Source organism: Branchiostoma lanceolatum, chromosome 1 (assembly GCF_035083965.1).
Source record: "Branchiostoma lanceolatum isolate klBraLanc5 chromosome 1, klBraLanc5.hap2, whole genome shotgun sequence".
Classification (NCBI taxonomy): Eukaryota; Metazoa; Chordata; class Leptocardii; order Amphioxiformes; family Branchiostomatidae; genus Branchiostoma; species Branchiostoma lanceolatum.
Genome location: NC_089722.1, coordinates 37096425 through 37112443, shown reverse-complemented (window position 1 = coordinate 37112443; position 16019 = coordinate 37096425).

Genomic DNA, 16019 nt, shown 5'->3' with positions numbered 1-16019 from the left:
CATCATATACAAGGTTGACATGTGTACACAACAGTTTCTCCACGGAGATGTCTGTCGACTCGTCAGTCATGATTTATTTGTAAGGCGACCTTTGTAGTTTGGCCATCAAGTCCTCCTTCAACACGTTATTCATGGCTGACTGCATGTCTAGGACGACGTCGTTATGCAAATATTCCGCGTTGTCAGAAAGTCTTAGGCCAGCCAGTGTCTCGCATCCCTGCAGGATGCATAACTTGCTTAGGGTCTTGCACTTATCTGTTGGGAGGAGTTCCTTGGCAAGTTAATACACGTTGCGCATTGCTGCTATGGCGGTGTTGGTTCTAGAGCATACGATGCGTCGCACAGCGACCTGAACATTGTTTCCTCGTTAGTTCTGGGCCTGAAGAACCGCTTCGTGTCCATCCGCCTCGACTTTTGATCCGGAAGTTTCTTGTCCCCGTCGTGAAAGCACCATTCTTCTTCTTTCCTTCTATACATGGCTTACTGTACATCTTGTCTGTCTTTTTGTCGTAAAAAAGACCATGTGAGTTTCTGTTTCCATGACTAGACACATTTATTTTTCCTTACCGGGGTCGAATGGGCGTTATCAGCTACAGTAGACTCACGCACCGGGTCACCGACTGCACGGGCTGGGGAAGCTGGCAAAGGTTCGGCTTCAGGCTCAGGGTTAACCCGCTTTAATATTGTGCGGATTATTTTCTTTCAACATTTGGTCGATTAAGTGGAATAGAAGAGTACATCAGACGAAATAATTTCAAGGAAAAGTTCAGTTCCAATCTAAGTTTCCAGATTTAGTAAGAAGGCTTGGGTATCATGATCACTTACATCCCGTGTTGTCCATCATGTTTCTCACCCTGCTAAGGACGTTGTCTATGCTTTTCCTTTTCACGGCATCTGTAAAATGTTAGTAGACATAGTGTATTTAGTACAGAATGCATGTATTGCCGTTGAATCCTAGAACAGGTATATCTATTGCCTCCAATGCACTGTCTTTCTTTTGGATTACACAATGGTAAAGTCCTATAAGCACAGTGAAGTCTTAGTTTCTTGAGCGCAAATTTCTTGTTACTTACATTTGCCATTGGAAACCATGCATCCAAACTTAAAATTGTTGGTCTGGTCCCGATCCAAGGATAAAACTTCTTAATGCATACCTAAAGAATAACTGAGTGTAGCTGAGTATAATTTGAAATGTGATATAGCTGCTGCATATAGTTAGTATGGCACTCTCCAACTTTACCTACATTTTCACACAGGCTTTTATAAAGCCGGGTGGCTTCCACCTCCTTGTCATCCTCGCAATTATTGATTTGCCTATGACACCATTGCTATCTAGAGTTGGATATGTACCGGGTGGTGCAAGCCCCCCCCCCCCCCACACACACGAACACGGATAGTGCCCACCTCTTTGTTGTCCTTCTTGAAACTCCTTTATTGAAAAATATCCCTTAAAGAAAACCAGGACGCCATTTATGGCGTTCGACCAGTTACTTCATTGGTGAGGGAACTGTTTATGTTGTACAGACATTTTCTCGGCGCTCTTCACAATATTATTATATAGCTGATCAGCATCACTAGAGCTACAACGCGCCGTCATGTATATGCATGGTATTTCTACATGGGAGTGGGCATTGGTGATCTTAAACTATGTTTTGAAGTATTCGTTCTCAGTCAAGTGAATGTCTTTGCTAAATGTTGTACTTGCCCATAATTGCTGATTTGACTGCTGTCTTCCCATACTGATATATGACGCGTCCGTTTAATTCCGTTGTCCTCTTTTTTTTAAATATTTGTTATGGCATTTTCTTCTCGAAACTCTCCAAGACGTCACAATTTGTTCACAACTTCTTCTAAGGGCATTTTATTTTGCAGTATTTTCATTCTAATATCCTTCATTAATTGTTATTTCCTCTAGGGTGACTGAACTAATTCAACTTGCCATTTTCTTGATCAACTGTCATCTTCTCAAACTCATTGGGAATAATCTGAACAGCAAACTGAAGGGACTGACAATTTATGCGTGATGCTACCAATGCTAATAAATATTAGCATGTAAGCAGTCCACTGTAACCTCTCCGTCTTTAATCATAGCTGCCAAAGCTTCTTCTCATCTGTTTTGCGGGCGTCTTTCCTCCAGCAAGTGCGGTCTGGTTTTAAGTTACAGTTAACAAATCAAGAATTATAGTATGTTTTACTGCACACTGATATCATTACATTCTGAGTGCCAACAGTCGAGACAGAAGGTGGAATCATACTTACCTATGTAGGGAGTACTGATCTGACTCATTCCGATTGTTACGGCGTCCAAACTCAGACAACATGGCTGCGAGCTTATGTACTCGGTCAGCTTGAGTAGGGTAGCCTCACGCTGCTCGTTGGTTTATAGCTGCCAGGTTACACCAATCTTGCCATCCGCAATGAACATAAAAATGTTGTATTATGAATGTATCATAAAAAAACTTGGTATAAGACTCTGATTGGAAGTATATTGTATGAATGAATGAAAACTTTATTACCGTGTCTTGCGCCATTTTTGCGCCCAGCCTATGCGGGCTTATAAGGCACCGTTTACGTTACATTGTATTTACCTTTATCCACTCGTGGGACTTCATGTAGGGTGGCTTGCCGACGATGTTCCAGTAAGTTACATAACACCCAACGCCGTGGGACACCTTGATTTGGAGACAGCGCTTGTCAGCTATCGCTATGCCTTCCTTATCCAGGGCCCACAGTGGGTGTTAATTGGTCTCCTTTTGCCCACGCCTTGCCCGCACGCCTTTCTCTTGCCTGGACCGTTTGCCCTCGCTGTAGTCCTGGACTGTTGTGGTGTCAGTACTGAACGTGAAGCTGCCCAATGATAGCTCATGTCCTAGGGTTTTCAATAGGGTTTACGTGGCGGTTGGCAGATCATGCATTTTCTTCAGCATAACCTAAAAAAAATGGCATTCCGGTTGGAAAAATGAGAACATAGAAATATCCTTTGGCGTCTGTGTGGCATAGTGGCAGAGCATCCGGCTATGAACCAATGAGACCCAGGTTCAATCCCCAGTGGAGTACCCAGACATGTCCGAACATGCACCCAGACGTTGTGCCCTTGGGAAAGGCACTTAACACATATTTCCCATGTCCTACGCCCAGCAGTAGGGTTTGGGTTGGCGTTAGAAGGGCATCCAGCCGTAAAAACTCTTGCTACAAAAAAGACTTGCACTTGATGAGGAGTTCCCCATCCATGTGCAAGCATGTCCAACCCCCATATGATGGGGAATAAAAAGACGTAAAATTGGAGAGAGAGAGAGAGAGAGAGAGAGAGAGAGAGAGAGAGAGAGAGATCCTTTGCGTTTTCATGTTCATTCTTGTACTGTCTGGGACTAAATAAAGTCACAACGTTGCAAGACAAGTTTTTTTTTTTTTTTTTAATAAGCTTTTTGCCCCATGGCGGGTTGCAAATGACAGAAAAAAGACGAGCAAACAATGAAGAAAAGATAATATTTGTGTGTATACAGATATGTGTAGATATAGTATATAAGCTTTAAACTAACCGAAGAACTTTGCGTGACCTATTGCGGGCGCAGCGGATGTGGTCATAGTAGAAAAGGCGGGCCAGTTCCTCAAGTCCCTTTATCCCTGTTGACTTCCGCATCCGGTCTTAAGTTCCGGCGGACTGGACAAGAATCAATCGTTGGCAAAATACAGGACCCGGTGGTATGCGCTCACCATTGTCCTTTTTAAGAAGAAGTTGATGATTAATCAAAAGTATGATGTTGGGAAGGAGCTTTTGGCAAATTTCAAGGATAGAAATATTTTTATGCTTTGTGTTTTTGTATTTTTAAAATAGTCATACTTTTACACTCAGCATGATATTCCAATCATGAATTCAATGGTTTTGCAAATTCAATGTAGGTTACGGAAGTCAGCACATTATCGTCAGCGAGTGGAATGGTGGCCCTAACAGTTTAGCAAGAGCACTGACCAACACCAGGCTGTCGTCCAGCCCCAGGCGTTATGCATGATGATAATCTGCGTCCTGCATCACCTCCCGATTTGAGTCTTCCTGCAATTCATAAAATTCTTTCAATCACTCTCCGAATTTCTCCCTCTCTCTGATTATCCCTTCAAATGATGCAACAACTGACATGCCCTACCCAGGATTTGAGCTTAAAGGCTAAGTCACCAAGTACACAATGTAATAAACATCATGTTTGTGAGATGACTAAGAAGACTCAGTACATAAAGAACGTTCATTCAATAACATTTCAGAGATGATTTTGTATTGATACTAAAGTCCTCATACAGTTACCTTTAAAAGTTACTATAGATCTTGAATTGTGCTTGCTGTGCTTTTATTTTTGCGGTGAAATCTCCACCGCAACTACAATGAAAATATCAGTTGACCATTTCACCTGGTTGGCTCATTACCACTGCTCTGTAACCAAGCAATTTGACAGAGCACTCAGCAAATTTCAAGCCTTAGGATAGAAAAGAAATCCTTTTATGCTTTGTGTGTTTTGTATTGTTAGAAGAGTCATACTTTAACATATTCCAATTATGAAGTCAAGGGTTTTGCAATTCAAGGTTGCAGCACATTATCGTCGAGTGGAATGGGGGTCCTTACAGTTGAACAAGAGCAAAAGCACTGACCAGATGCAAACCTTCCGCTGCCTCCTCCTGCTCTTTCGTAGCCTTTTGAACCTCCTATGCATAGAATATCCTGTCTGTCTCCGATAACTCATTATGCTAAGGTGCTCTACATTATTTCTGCCACTCTCTTTAGTGCCTCCACTGCTGCATGAAGGTGGTCACGATGCTGAGAGAAAAAACACAACAACATTGCATAAAACTGTAACCGGATTTTGGACCACAAATTCATCCAAAATTTCTAGCTAGGTTTCCAAATCAGTGATTAAATTGTTTGTATTGCATACCCGGTAAACCGCCTCAAGCTGTAACACATCTGATTTCAGATTTTGTACTGAACATTACAAGCTGCATATCGAGACAGATTGTATATGATACACTCACACCGGGAAGGACCCTTACTCTTTTCGATGAGCGCAGTTGGTGGCCTCGGTGTCAACCAGGAAATAACTTAAAGGTTTACACCTCAAATTTCAGGGCATAATCATGTAGTATGACATCTTTTGTGATGTGGAGAAAAACTTACAGACCATGATGCATGTTCTTTTTAGAAGTGCTGATATTTCCGCCCATGGGTTTAACATTTAACAATATAATAGACGAATTTGAACTACACGAATTGATTTTGACAAAGTCATGGGGGTAGTTTACTCACAAACTGCCATCTAATAGTTAACGGCATTGTGTAGAGAAATCTGGAAACAATGAATATTGTCAAGGCTAAAACTAGTAACAGCTACATCTACAATACGAGTTCTTGCTATTAAGAATTCAACAATACAATTACTATATTACAAGTTACTAGATAGGACAAGTTAACTTATCATTTTTGCTTCACTTGTTCACAGGTACAGATCGACATGTTTAAGCTACAAGTACATACGATATAAACAATTTTACGTAATAAAAACACTACAATTACTAGTATTTACTACGTAACACTACAAAACTACACTTACAGCTAACAAAACTATACACTGATTCTGCGATTCCTCATCGCCCCCCAAGTTGTTGCAGCCGCATCAACATCAAACATATCAACGTGTGGTCCGTCAATGCTGATTGTCAGCAGCTGGTTTAGAGTGTCAGTTCTTCAAGCTGCTGCGAGGTTTGGCCCTCTTCAGGGTGTCGCTCACTGTCAGTAGTACTGACCGGAATCACCGTCAGCACTGATGCCAACATTTTCATGCTGGGATACAGCTCTGCCATGGTTGATTCTTTTAGAAGTTTGACAAGCCGCTCGTAAAACAAGTTTTGGTCATAACTCCTGAATATCCCACCTCTCATCACAGACAGCATAATGATCAACATATTGTACTTTCAGTCTTGCCAATCCGCTAGGAATCTCATCAAAGAATCTGAAAAGCTTTCCAAGGTTGGGTTTGAAAGACCTGCGGAAGGAGGTCACCGCTTCTCTTTCTGGCCAACTGCAAGTGGAGACCTAATGTGCAATGCAATGGATTGCAACTAGCAGCTGGCTTTGGGCTCTAAGAACGGTTGCCAGACAATTATTCCGTCCTGTAGGGGATTACAGTATTGGTCATCGCTTTTTCTACTTCGAGTAAGCAAGTAAAATTGTTAATTATTAGTATGTGAGATTTAATGATTTCAAACTGTGTCAATGTCCATTCTTGATTGGCATCTAGCGTTACCAACCTACCATCACTGGGGCACAGTCAGACCTAAACACGAGTAGCCTCTTCACATCCACGTTCTTCTACGGAGAAGAGAACGAGGCGGCCCCACTACCTTAACTCCTTGTTATTCGACCCTAATAAAAACTACGAGTCCGGCCTTCGTGGAATCACTTTTTTAAAGACCACCAAATGACAAGTGGAAGGCTGTAACTGCCATAACTTACTAACGCACTAACAAAATCGAGAAGGAGGAGCTTTAACAAACCGTCGATACACAAGTACGGAAGTCTCATCAAACGAGGGTGATAGGAGGAAGGGCACCCCGGAGAAGAGACAGGCAGTGGAGCTGAGATACACGTCATGGTAGGGGAAATTAAGCTGTGCTTGTTACGCAACATCAGTGGACCTGACGGAGAGAGTGCTGATCGCCCGCAACTCATCCATGAATAACTCACCGGCGGAGCACTTCCCGTTTCTATTTAGTTTGACGTAGGACACTGGAGGTGGAAGGGCGCCCTAACCGACTTCTGACACCAATGAAACAGAAAGGGAGTAACATAAACTGCCGGCCCCCGAGATCGAACCTGCGCCGTCCCCGGGCTCCGGATCACAATCTCACACGTACCAACCACTAGGCTAAAAGGTCGCGACCCCCTAGGCTGAGCAGTTGGTGTGGTGCTATCACTAACACATGATAGTCCCTGTTACACAACTAAGACGTGTTTAGCAACGATCACCCTGGGGACTTTTAATTGTCTTATTGATTGACCGCCCCCCCCTACCAACCTCTATTAAGTTTCTCATTCTCAACTTCCAACAGGTTACAATACTTTTATAGCTTTATGTAGTATTCTAGGGGGTGTGGCGTTATTTAGGGTAAACTCATCTGGCTTGTCTACACCAGTTGAATTATCCGAGAACTTGGCCTATTGTATGGTCATTTAGCTGAGCGGCAATTTGTAACATGTGAATCCTTACGCTATATCTACCATATCATATAATAAGCAAGAGAGTTCGACTCTAGATTCCGGTAGCGACATTTGTATTTATGTCCAACACAAATAATACAATGACAATCACACAAGTCTACAAGTGGACCAAATACAATGAACACCCTGAAATTGCCTATCATAGCATGAGGTCTAACATGTAAATCCTGGACTTATGGAGCTTGAATCTTTGGTGGAGTGTGTTCGTGGGGAGTGTTTGTAATTTCTATCTTCTGTAATGAGGTGGGTTAAGGAAAGTTTGTCAGGTTCTTTGGTGTTTGTTTTTTTACAATTTTACTCCCTGTACTGTCTCTGGACTGGCCATCGGGAGATTGTGGTTCTCTCTACTGGTAGTGCTTCAGGTAAACAGAGGGAATCTTACGTTCAGTTAAAGCTATAAATGCAACATAACGACCCATTAACTTCCCGTCATGCCAACGACAAGTCATTCCCAGCCCAATAATGTGGAAACATTTTGCACCTCGAAATGATAATACTACAATCACTTATCATTAAAACAATTCAAGTTCCACTGGCAATGCGTGCCTGCCTACGTGCACAGGCCAGAAACCGGCCCCTTGCTTTCCAGGTGAATCCTCCAAGAAGCCTCCGTTCCCTTGCCCTAGCCTCTTCCTCCCGAATGTTTAACCCAGTGTCCCTCACGATCTGAAAGGTCTTTCCATCTCTTGTGTGGTCTTTCCCAGGGTCTGGGGGTAGATAACTCCTGGATGTAGGCTTTGTAAACTAATTTTTGTTGGGGTCTTCTTATAACATGTCCAAACCACCTCAGCTTTCTTGTCTGTATAATTTCCACGATGGTCTTTTTCGCCCCGAGTTTGGCTCTGATTTCAACATTTGGTATGCGATCACGGAGCGTGATGCAGAGAATTGCCCGTAGCCGTAGGCATCTACTTTCAAAGGCTAAAAGGAGAAGATCATCTGACGTTTTAAGGTCCAAGTTTCACAAGCATACGTGTCTTAGGGAGTATAAGTGCCTGAAAGAGGCACACTTTCGGGCATCTCCTGTTGTCCTTGCGGTTCCAAAGTGTTTTTCCTGGTCGACCAAATGCTGAGACAGCAAGTGATAACCTTCGCTTGATGTCATTTGTAGTGCAACACTCCAGGGAAAACAAATTCTGGGACCTTCTCTACTACTATACCCCTTTGCTAATGTTTTCTTCTGTTTCACTGGAGATAACTTTACCCTTTGCAGCATTCACCAGACCCAACTTTTGGCATGCAGCTTCTAGCTCATGTGTTGAGAGCTGCAGTTTTCTGAATGTTGCTGCAATAAGTGCGGTGTCATCTTCACACCTTTCTTCTGTGGATAAGTTGTCATGAAGCTGAAAGGTCGGATCAAGACTTTTCAGCTCATCCATTGCAATCTCCAGGAAAATATTGAAGAGAACTGCGAACATAAGGCGGCACCCCTGTCTGACCCCCCACACCAACTTGGAACCAATTTGTAATTTGACGGTTAATTGTAATTGCACACTGGGTGCTTTGTACAACCCTTCTACTATGTTTACAATTTTACCATCTACTCCTATTGCCCTCATCATTTTCCACAATGCCTTTCTCCAAATGGTATCAAAAGCAGCCTTAAAGTGAATGAAGTGGAAGTGTAAGTTGCCCCTCTCCCTAGCTTTCTCTAGGATTTGTCTTACAACAAATATGGCATCTACTGTGCCTCTCCCACTTCTAAAACCAAATTGGGATTCATTAAAGTGGGTTTCTGTTCTATCCTTCATTCTGTCCAGGAGTATTCTGGAAAAAAAAACTTACCTGAGATAGAAAGCAGCGATATGGCCCAGTAGTTAGCGGGGTCCATCTTGCTACCTTTCTTGTGCACTGGAATGACGATGCACCAATGCCACTTAAACAGTCACAAGTTTTCTGAGCCGGTAATATGCTGTGCTTTATCTGCAAAGTCATGGCTGAATGTTACCATATTCTGTCGGAGTGTATTGGTGTAGGTTTTCAGTTGTGGATCAAAGTTTCAAAAATCCAAACACTTAAACTTAAAATCCCATCTCAAAGGCCTTATGGAAGTCTGCAATAAATATTAATCCTGGCCTTCCTTTATCTTCACAATGTTCAATTGCGTTTTCTGATATCATTCCCTATATATCTACCCTTAATAAATCCTGTTTTATCCTGCTCTATTGTATCTGAAATGGACTGTTTGATTCTTAGCGCAATGGACTTGGACAAAATTCTTTGGTATGTCTTAAAAGAGTATAATTCAGAAGAGAAATTGACCTGATCGGACAGAATGTCTTGTGGGTTAGTGATAACCTCCCTTGGTATCTCTTCAGTCGTTGAATATTTTCCTGGTGTAATTATGATGAACTAAATTCATCAGGTATTTCGTACAACCTCTCCCCCAACTCCATCAAGTGTTATTTTAATCTTACTAAAATACCATCTAAATGTCCATTGTATTAAGATTCCAGTAGCTTTTGTTTATACGCTAATTCGTCGAGCTGGTCAGGTGAGGGACTGGTGGTATTGTCGATCTGAGTTTGCAACATATTGATTTCCTTAATGAGTTTTTTTTTTCTTTAACCTTGTATTGTTTCTTTTTCCAACCAGAAAACTGCGAATGCTTTTCTTGAGTCTTCCTTTGACGCCTAAACCTTGGTCTCCTTGAAATTGAAACTTATTGAGTCTTAAAGTCAGTCATGGAAGATATTTCTGGAATGTCGAAGTCGACATCATCTTGAATTACCATACACAGCAGGAAATTCAAGGTGTGTCGGTCCGTGTGACGATGTGATGTGCATGAATTAGCGACACTAATCACCTAATTATCCCCCAGGTTCTGTCTTCTGTAGTGCGTCTGCGCGGTACAGGGCCGAACACCACTCCCCCCCCCCCCCCCATACGCAGCGCTCTGATCCGGCGCTCTTCTGGGCCTCTGGAATCCTTACCCCTCCTTTCTATCCTTCCAATATGAATCTTGGATAGCTTTATTAGTTCTTTGCGGAAACAATAGCACATAAGAAACTAATTATCCTTCGTCTCACCATTCAAAATCTTATTCATACGGTAAACAGAATCTACAAAAATAACCTCATTGAATGATTAGGTACTTATAAATATGAACTGAAGCAAAAAGTCATTACATATAAAACTCAAATATGTCATATCATTACCAAAATATCCCTAACATAAAACCAGAAAGTATATAGCCAAGGTCAGAAAAGAGATATAATTACTAACATAAAGTCATGCATATAAACGGTATTATATATAATAGTAATTGTAAATAGTAAAAGATAGCCTTACAAACAAAACATAAGCCTACAAAAAAAATGGGAAAAAATCATGCTGACATTCAGGGACAGAAACAATATATTACAATTCCAAGACTTACTACAGTGGGGACTACAGCTACAGTAGTGTTAGAGGGAGGTTGAACACCTTAAAGCTTCCCCCCTCAACAAAACAAGGCTCGTTGTAGCCTTCAAGACTGCACGAATAAAAGTCTTCATCCAGATACTGGAACGACAGGCTTCGTCATTTTGGTCTGCGTGGGGGTGGTGTGTTGTATGTCACTGTGTTTGTTATGGAAGCCATGGGATGCTTTTCGGGGTTAGATGTAATGGAGCCAGGCTGGGGTCGAAGATCCGAGTTGACGGTCTGTTACTCTAGGCGCCTTCGGCTCTGATCCTTGGGTGACGGTTGGCGGCCTTGTACTTCGGGTCGACCTCTAGCCTGGTTTGAAGCTCGCCACAGAGGCCGATAACTGCTGAAGGCTGGAGGCTTCACCAGCCAGACTGTCACCCCGTTTGCTTCGCCGTCCTCCCCGTCAAACATCAAATCCGGGGAAACCCCATTCCAAAGGCTCCTATACTCCTCTGCCATCAATGCAGCACTTCTTGCCTCCAGTAACTAGTGTAAAACAATTGAAATACGTCCATGAAACAGAAAACTTTGAGGGAAATCCCTAGTAGTGTAACCATGCCACACATGACTTTTGTGGACTTGAAAAATACTACTAGCCATTTTGTCCGTGTCAATGTTAATTTATATTTGTTTGTGCATCACTTATAATATACTAAATTTTACGTACAAGCGCAAATTGACATAATTACGAGTCAAGATAACATATGCTACTTTCTTCTGAAAATATATTCAATCTACCAATGGCTTTGTTGTTTGTTTACAGACAATCTAATTTTCATAAGTTCACCCTCTTTCGGCGTGACCGCATCTTCTCTTCGTCGCCTTCTCTTTGTTCTCAAGGTGGTTGATGATATATTTGATGCATGAAGAGAATTCTGTACTTGAACATAGGGTATTCATTAAACAATATGTAGGAACAGATCGACCTTCTTGTATTGTCCGTTTTAAACATCTGCGAAATCGAACAGGGGGCAGTTCGAAGTACATTAACTCACATTCGGTGATATCTGGCGACTGCTCACAACTACTAGCAATTTTCTTCACAAGAAACATAATCAGTACTGCATTGTTGGGCAGGTTGAGTCTGTAAAATATAGCAATAAATTATGTTACGTTTCCTGGAGGATTTGGCATCGATAATTTGCCTTTGTGTTACATATATCATTATTCACTTTGTCACCTTAGAATATGATTTTCTTACATGAAAGTGATTAAAATCCCCAATGGCAATGTACCAGCTACGCTTTGAGTGCATAACATGAATACCTTCAAGTTGTGTTCTGCAGTATTAGCTATCGCATCCACAAAAACAAGTTCTCCTGATTGAGGAATTTCTTTATGAATACTCCGTTAACGGAGTCACCAGCGCAACTTTAAGTGATTTACTGTCTTTCTCATAGATTTGCTGCTTGGTACTTGCCTCTGGATGTTGTTCATTATCACTTGGAGTCCACCAGCTTGATGAATATCTGGCAGCCATTCCCACTCTAGTTGTGCTTGCCAAACTGTGTAGAGATTTAGGCAGTTGGAGGTCATCATATTCAACTAACCAGTCTTAAAGTTTTTGTAGCTGTCAGTATTCAGGTCTGGTGTTGAGACACTGGCATTAAATTGGAGGATGTGCCCCGAGTTCGGGCGTTCGGATATGGCGACGCCCGTTTGAAATGACAACGTCCACACTGCGATATGGCGACGACCATTCTGCGATATGGCGACGATGACCGTTTCAAACGGTAACGACCATTTACGAGACGGAAATCTGCGTCAGCGCCAGCTGGTGCTCCGTATTCTAAATGTGGTCTGACCGATGCCTTATACAGAAGCAAGAATACTTCCTTATCAATACAATAAACTGGATATTTCTCCACAGGAGACCCGCCATCTGGTTAGCGTTGTAAATATTCTTACTAGAGTTCAGATCCGTATCCACCGTGATTCCTATTGTAGGGTCAAGTGGGATGTTAACAGTACTGTCCAACTTTGTATATGCAAAGTCGGGGTGTTCTTTACCCACTGCAGTCTGATCACATTACATTTCATGGGGTGGAAACACATCTGCGCTCTACTGCCCATTTTTGCCATTTCTAAAGATCATTTTGCAAAACTATGCCATCCTCCACATCTACAACCGGACGTAAGATCTTTGTTTCATCCGCAAGCAATTTGAGTTCACGGTCCACGCTGTTGTCCCCGTCCACAGCTGCTCCATGGGCCTTCTACGATGTCAGAGGGCTGGAATCGTTGGTCGGACCCAGTCCTGTCTTCCTCGGTCGGTGTGCTGGCTGGAACCGCCCGTCTCCTCGCATCCCTCATTATCCTCGTCAGAGCGTCGTCTCGCTCGCTAGCGCTAGGTCCCTTCTTCTGCTGCCGGGTGGTTGGCCTAGATCGTCCGCGGCTTCTCTTGTTGTTTTGTCTCAGTGGTATTGACTTCGGGCTGCCATGCTGACCAACTGGTGTTCTGGCTGACCTCAGTGTTGCTGTTGTTATGGCAACCCTCACTGTTGCCCGAGTTGTCAAGCGATGTTTCTGCAGCTGGCTCCTTCTCCACATCCAGCCGGAAAATCGGCTCGATCACCGGTGGCTCGATGACATCCTCGGCCGATAGAGATGGTATTTCGGCGCCTTGGTGTTCCTCGCTTGTAATTGTGCCCTAGGCCCTGACACAACACAGTCCCTGCACACAATGTCATTGGGACAGATATTGCTGATGTGCCCCTTGAGCAGATCTAGACAGATCCCGCAGCTCATGTCTTCCTGTTTATTGTAATGCTGTTCACGGTGTTTCTCAACACCTCTAAAGCTTCAAAAGGTCATCTTTGCGGGCAAAGGTTCGACCGGTGTATCTATAGACACGAACATGTTGTCGGTCTTCCACCTGGTCAGTTTCGTCCCGGACTTTCGTGTAAGTGGCTGCGCTTCTGAGCTTACACCCGAAGCGTTCCAGGGAATTCACAATGTCGCGGTCGTCGGCAGACAAAAGACTCCCCTTGATGGTGACTCAGGGGATGGTGTTCTCTCCCTGACCACCATCATGTAGGGGATTGTGGTCGTAGAGAGGGATCATGCGCCCTTTAAGAGTAAGCCCTTCCGCGAGGAGGGGGCTGTCCGTGCGGCATATAGACGTCATAGCCCTCCCACTAACTGGGGTCCATCCATGGTTTCGTAGCCGGCGATCTTCTCGGCTGCCCCACAGATTTCTCTCGTGCTTAGCCATCGATCTCCTCTCATGGTGGCCTCGTTGTACTTCATGTACACGGGCTTGACCATCGGCATGATGGAATCTGCCGATCGCGCAACCGTGGTGGTAACAGAAGCGTAAGTTGCCATCTTGTCTCCTACTTCGGTGTTGTTACAAGCGTTTCGGTGTTTTCACTTTTGTACGATAACTTACAGCGATCAAAACTTGTCAATATGATGCTTAAAGCATCTCCAACTATCTCTGCACAAAATATGAACGATCGCCCCCAATACTTAGTCTACCTTAGTGACCTGGGCTTGGACATGGTCGCTGAATGTGAGCTTGTAGTCAATTAGTACCCCAAGATCCTTCTCTTCGTATGCGGTTATCAGAATACAGATCCATCTTCTTTCGACATAGAATACTCGTGTCAAGGGTAGGCATGTCACACCATTTTTTGGTAAGATATTACTTGCTAAAATTGATGTCATAATACAGATCAGATTCTTCCGCTTACAATGCTTTTTATCCTGTCGAAATCGGACAAAGTTGAGATTTTCTAGAATTTTCTGAACTCAAAAAGTTGGACGTATTCATTAGAAGAAGCTTATTTATTGGCCCTATGGGAATAGTTGACCTCAACATGGCATTGGAAAGGACCAAAAGTCCACAATTAGTTACATACTTTTTATTGTAGCTTCTAAATGATTTGGCAAATAATGTTCAAATTTTCAGCGTTTAAAGATAATATAATCGGACATACTATCATACAGAATTCTGGACATAGCATCGTTAGCTTATACTTATTAACCCCAATTAACCATAACTAATATATCAATCCACAATGGTGTCCTTCAATTAGTATGTATTTCTTACATATGCTACAAACTAAAGAAAGAACTTGAAGTTCTTACATCCCTGGGGTATATTTCAACAAATGAAACTAAATATTTTTGTAGTCTTAATTAATTAGAAAATATGCAAATAAGGGTTATCATCCTCAACCACTTTCAACTATTTGTATTACTTATTCCTATTTGAATGACACATTCCAAAAATAACCTGTGCTAACTACCTTGTACAGTATATTGATTTAAGTACAGGAATGTTTTACAATAGGAATATCAACTAATAATTAAGAAAATAGGTTAATGATCAATATGCTAATGAGCCATATGTAGTGAAATTTCTACCTTTTTAACTATAGTCAATGACATCTTGGCAATTAGATAAACTCTGACGTTGTTGGATTACCGGAACAGGACGTATCAATGTAAATAGCATATTAACTGAATCAACTTCTAATTATCAAATGCTTCATCAATCAAATATGCTTATTAGAATCATAATATAATAGCATCATAATTGTAAATACTCTAATGTTGTAGGGTTACTAAAACAGGATGTATTGATGTATATTGCATGTTACTTTCAATAATAAAATGCTTAACCAATTAACAAATATGTTAATTAACATGATAACCATTGATACTTATAACATCATTGTGCTAGTTATAAATATCAATACATATTGACCTATTCTAAAGAATGTCTGGTTCAAGTTTTACTTTCTGATAATTGCAAGTAGGTTATTTTTTAAGTCTGTTTCCTGGAATATCTTCCGCCCCTTTTGAAAATTGAAACAACGACTTACGGTGTTGGTCACCAACTCCAAGCACCTCTTTCTGAAGCTCGATTTGCTTTTTCAGGGCCTGGAGCCGTGCCTTCTTTGCGAACAACTTTGATAACCCAGCCTCTTTGTGTTCTGCTGTCTCCCATACCCCAAGCTGTCTTACACTATCTTCCAAAGTCTCAAGTGCTGCTTCCTTAGCATCCTTTTTCATTGCTTGTTTTCGTGTCCTTTCACGCAAAAACTCCTGACGATGCTGCTTCAGCTGCAACCGCTCCTGTTGATGAAGCTTCCTGTCTGTACGTGCCGTCTTTCTTGCTTCCTTTGAGACAGCATGTTTCTTTTCAGTGGAGATGGTGCCGAGGTACTGTCTTGTTCGGTTTAACCGGAACATTATCTTCCCTGCTCTTGTCAAGGTTGTGGTGTTTGGGGAAAGCCTAATGTCCCTGTCCACATGTGCAAAAGTGCGCTCAAGACCAGTGTTATTTGTAGAACATGAAGCCATCTCCTCTCTCTGTTCTTGTGTGGGGTTGTGGAAG